Source organism: Lycium barbarum, chromosome 8, assembly GCF_019175385.1.
Source record: "Lycium barbarum isolate Lr01 chromosome 8, ASM1917538v2, whole genome shotgun sequence".
In the NCBI taxonomy this organism is placed as follows: Eukaryota; Viridiplantae; Streptophyta; class Magnoliopsida; order Solanales; family Solanaceae; genus Lycium; species Lycium barbarum.
The window spans coordinates 67460439-67466438 of record NC_083344.1 but is presented as its reverse complement, the minus strand read 5'-3'; positions in this window follow the sequence as shown (position 1 = coordinate 67466438).

The window sequence follows — 6000 nt, the reverse complement described above, 5'->3', positions numbered from 1 at the left end:
TCCAAAATGCCCTACCAATATCACCCACAGCCATCAACTTCAACTTAATACCTTGTGAGTTATCTACTACGATTCTCTTCTGTTTTTTAAGACTTGCTAAACCTTCAAGTTAAATCAATCATAAGAAATAAGTTGAAGAACATACCTTATACTACAAGAAATTCACCTCACTCAACTTCTTCCAAGACCAAATTCACCACAACATTAAGTAGAGGCAAGAACAATCATTTTCCATAAATTAGCTTTGGGTTTCGGAGTTTGATCTTCTCCTGTGACGGTATGGAATGTTTTGGAATGATGAAGAACCTTCAATAACACTCTTATAATGTAGAGAGAGAAGTGTGGAAAGTATATATGAAAAATGGGACCTTTTGGAGCTTAAAAAGGGTTTAAAACCGCCCCACCGCTTTATGTTGAGGTGGAGATGCGGCCCAGCAAGTTGGACTTGTGGTCGCATACTCCCACAGCAACATGGGGTGGTGCTAGGTAGTAAGGTCCCTAAAAAATAGGAGTTTTCGTCCAGTATGTTGCACAGCAAACTCAGTATGCGGCCACAAACTGCCCAAAATCCCCACATTTCGCGAAAATGCATTTTTTTCGATTCGTTTGAACTCCAATCCTTATTGTCACGACCCGACCGGAGGGCCATGATGGGCACCCGGTGCTAACCCACCCGGGCACCTCTTATCGTACTTTCATATTCACATCTAGGTGACCCACATGGCTTACTCATAATTTACATACATCAATAGTCCTAATCTTGTTGGGCAACATCACATGTATATCATCATCAATAACAATGTCCATATCCATATACACAAGCCGACGAGGCTATCAAAATGATATACAAAATATGAGTCGACAAGGTTGCAAGACATCTAACCATACACAACTATCTACGATCCTCTAAGAAGAGTAGGTAACATCATATAGGCGGGACAGGACCCCGTCGTGCCAATATGTATGTACACAAAAGAATAATACCAAAATCTATAGCTCCGGATGAAATGGAGCTCCTCTATGCGGTCCCTGAATAAGAAATCTATGGATCAAGTCTGTCTCTTTGTCCACCTGCGGGCATGACGTAGCGTCCACAAACAAAAAGACGTCAGCACGAATAATGTACTGAGTATATAAAGCATAATCAACATCATAGTAGGTGCATATGAGACGGTATGAGAAATATTATAAGATATAGTATAAGATGGGAGAATCAAGAGGTAATAGAGTCATTTGTACCTCTAGGCCTTCATCATGTCTACTTACTTGTCTTTAATAGGGACCTTCCATTTCTAATGCTTACTCGTGTACATACATACATATATATTCGTATTCGTATCCTTATCATACCTGACCATGAAGGTTCGGTAGTTCACATACCTAGCCATGACAAGGCTCGGTGATTATACATACCTGGCCCTACCAAGGCTCAGTGTCATCCGTACCCAACTACAGTGGTGCGCGCGCGATTGGTATCATACCCGGCCATATGAGCGACGTGTCACATAATGGTCATACATACTTAGACACGTATACATAAAAGTCCATAAGTATCATCGACTTAATTACCATCGTCATTTTCGTTACATTTATCCTTAGAGGATCATCTATCATATAGGGGAGGCAATAGTATTGTGAAAGTATCAAGAACCATGAGCTTTGGTAATCTTAGAGATAGAGTCATTGGAAGACATTATGGAACTCATGAAAGGATATATATATAGGAACCATGCCTTAATGAAAGAAGGGTTAGCCTTACATACCTCTTCGTCTTCTTAACTAATTAACGTTCACCATCGAATCTTGAACAATCTACATTAGAAGGATTCATATCATAGTTAAGCCTTAATGACATTCTTAAATTCGAACTAGAATAATTCATGATCTAATGAAAATTGGGCAGCATTTCCCCTATTTCATCAACTTCCACCATATTACAAAACAACTCCCTACTATCCATAATACACCCATAATATCATAATCAAGTAATCACATTCCATTAAGCCTTCAAAATTCATCTCTATGTTCAACTTATACCAACAATCTCACACCCATTTTAGCACATTTTCATACAATGCTTCCTTATCACTCTTACTACCTTCCATAACAAGATTATATCCATATTATACAAAGAATCATGACTCACGTTAGCTTACTACTCAAAAACATCATAAAAGTTGTATTTAGCCCTCATTTTCTACTTTCTTCTTCTACCCAAGTTCTTCAACAACCAAGCATTCATGATAACATGAAATAAGCATGAAAACTAACCTTTTATCTCATGGGAAAGATCTTTGGAGCAGCTACCAACTTAGATGAAAACCCTAGCTTCAATGCTCAAGAATCTCTTGTAGTCTACTAACCATAGGAAGCCTTCTAACACATGAACACTTTGATTCTTGTCTCTTGATCTTTGTATTATCTTGGGTTGGAGTGAAATATGCTTGGAGAAGGGTTTGGAGCTCTCAAGACTTGTGGAAAATGAAAAATGAAATAAATGAACCAAGGCCATCTATTTATACAAAAATAGAAAAATCAACCTGATGGACTTATACGGACCACTCATACGGTCCGTATAAGTGGACCGTATAACACCACCAATAAAAGACCCTTTCTTTTGAGGTAAAGTTATACGGACCCTCCTTATACAGACCGTATAAGTGGTCGTACAACACCCAGTTTTGCGAAACTTTCTCTCATTGATTCGTTTGACTTCCAATCCTCGTGGAACCTTCTTGGCACTTAGATAATACTTCATTAATCATACAATAGGCCCTATAGCAGCCCCTCAAGACATCACTAAATAAATATTAGCTCTATTATAGCGAGAACCTTTCCGAACGTGACTTATATTTCACTTCCTTCAACAAACTAAAACTCATATATTCGTACAACTTCAAAATCTTATGGTATGCACCTTAAGCTATCTAATACCTTCCTTAATCTCGTAGGGGTTCCATAATCACCTTAAACTCATGTTAGCCTACTCACAAGGCAACAAAAATTAGAAATTTCCGAGGTGTAACACTTATTGTACCTCCTTAACACTTATGTAACCTCTCATAACCCATATAAGAATCCCTATAACTCCATATCAAGCTAATGCTAAACAATGTATAGCATAAATGATGCGAAATCTTCCAAAAACATGACACCAATTCTAACCTTCAACGAACTCGCTTCGGCCGATTCATTTAACTCTGAAACCTAGAGGTACATACTTTAAATTGTTAGATGTCTTCCTTAACTTCGTAAGGCTTCATGTCCACTTTGGGCTTACATTAGTTTGCTTATAATGCAAACGACGCGAAGTTTTCCTAGATGTAACCTTCTTTCCCCCCTTAGGGACATTCGTCCTCGAATGTTAGACTCTTAGGGGTCTTACAAAAATTTCAGCAGAGTTTCCCCTACAACTATACCACTACCATCCATTCACAACAACTCAAAATATACCACGCCTCACAGGGCCACAACAATAATAACAATAATGGCCCCACACGACCAAGAAATCATAAAAAGAAAACATTACGCACCTGAAGACAATGGTGTATCTGTCTGAATCTCTTCTGGGAGTGGAAACAAGTGTGGATACCTGGACCTCATATCTTTTTCAGCTTTCCAAGTCATTTCCTCACTATTACTGTTTATCTAGAGAACTTTGACTGAAGCTACATGCTTAGTCCTCAATCTCCGAACCTGCCTATCTAAAACAACAATGGAGACCTCTTCGTAAGATAATTGCTCAGTAACCTGAATATCATCTATGGGTACAACTCTGGAAGGATCTCCAGTACACTTGCGAAGCATTGACACATGGAAAACCGAGTGGACTGACTCCATGTCTGAAGGTAGATCTAACTTATAGGCCACCTGGCCCAATCTGTATACAATCCTGTAAGGTCCAATATATCGAGGACTAAGTTTGTCCTTCTTACCAAATCTCATAACATCTTTCATAGGCGATAACTTCAATAATACCCAGTCATAAACTTGGAATTCTAAGTCTTGTCGGTGATTATATGCATAAGACTTTTGACGACTCTAGGCTGCCAATAATCGATCCTGAATAAACTTGACCTTCTCCACTACTTGCTGGATCAAATCCGTCCCTACTAACTTAGTATCCCCTACTTCGAACCATCCAATTGGTGATATACACTTCTGTCCATATAAAGCCTCATACGGGGCCATCTGGATACTGGAATGATAATTATTATTATACGTGAACTCAACAAGCGGTAAGTGATCATACCAACTACCTCCAAATTCTAACACACATGCCCGTAGCATATCCTCGAGAGTCTGAATGGTACGCTCAGCCTGTCCATTAGTTTGGGGGTGAGATGTTGTGCTAAGACTCATCTGAGTCCCCAAACCCTTTTAGAAGGACTTCCAGAAGTTAGCTGTAAACTGCGCACTCCTGTCGGAGATAATGGATACCGGTACACCATGGAGTCGTAACTATCTCCTTGATATAAAGCTTTGCATAATCTTCAGCTGAGTACGTAGTCCTGACAGGCAGAAAATGAGCTGATTTTGTAAGTCTATCCACAATTACCCACATGGAATCAAACTTACACTGAGAACGAGGCAAGCCTGTAATGAAATCCATATTAATTACTTCCCATTTCCAAGTCGAAATCTCAATAGCTTGCAACAATCCACCAGGCTTCTGATGCTCAATCATTACCTGTTGACAGTTAGGACATTCAGCTACAAACTTTGCTAGGTCTTTCTTCATTCCGTCCCACTAATAAACTTCCTTAATATCATGGTACATCTTTGTCATAATATCATGGTACATCTTTGTCATTCCCGGATAAATAGAATAACGGGAACAATGAGCCTCTCCTAAGATCTGGCGACGTAATCTGCAACATCAGGAACACATAGTCTGCCTCGGCATCTGAGAACTCCATCTGTAGAAATCTCAAATGGTGACTTTTTCTTCTGAGGAGATGTATCTCTGTAATGAACTAACGTGGGATCATCATACTGGCGCTCTTTCACCTTAACTACTAAAGACGAGGCTGTTGGATCCTGGAGGGCAACTCCCGTATTGCTCGAGTCCAATAATAGGACTCCTAGGTTAGCTATCTGTTGAAGTTCACGAGCTAACTCTCTTTTTCTAGCTGAACATCACATAAGCTACCCATGGATCTACGAATAAGGGCATCATCGGCTACTACGTTCGCCTTCCCGGGATGTTACAAGATGTTAACATCATAATCTTTTAATAACTCCAACTATCGCCTTTGACGCAAATTCAATTCCTTTTACTTGAAAATATACTGGAGGATCTTATGGTTTGTATAGATATCAACATGGACGCCATACAAATAGTGCTTCCACATCTTCAATGCATGAATCACCGCAGCCAATTCTAGATCATGGGTCGGTAGTTTTTCTCGTGTTTCCAAAACTATCTTGAAGCATAGGCTATAACCTTGCCATGCTGCATCAACACACAACCTAGTCCAACACTTGAAGCATCACAATAGATAACATAACCTTCTGATCCTTCTGGAAGTGTCAGAACTATGTCCGAAGCCAATCTGTTCTTCAACTCCTGGAAACTGCGCTCAAAAGCATCCGTTCATTGAAACTTAGCTGATTTCCGAGTCAGCTTCGTCAGTGGTGCAGAAATAGAAGAAAAACCTTCTACGAATCTTCTGCAATAACCTACCAAGCCCAGAAACTACAAACTTCCGAAGGTGTTGTAGGTCTCGGCCAAGTCTTTACAGCTTCAATCTTCTGGGTATCCACCCGAATACCATCAGCTGAAATAATGTACCCCAGAAAAGTCACATAATTCAACCAGAACTCACATTTAGAGAACTTTGCATATAACTCCCGGGCTTGAAGAACTTTAAGGATAGCACGTATATGATCTGCATGCTCTGTCTCAGATCGAGAATAAACCAGCATATCATCAATAAACACAATCACGAACAGATCTAGGAAGGGTCTGAATACGCTGTTCATTAAATCTATGAATAC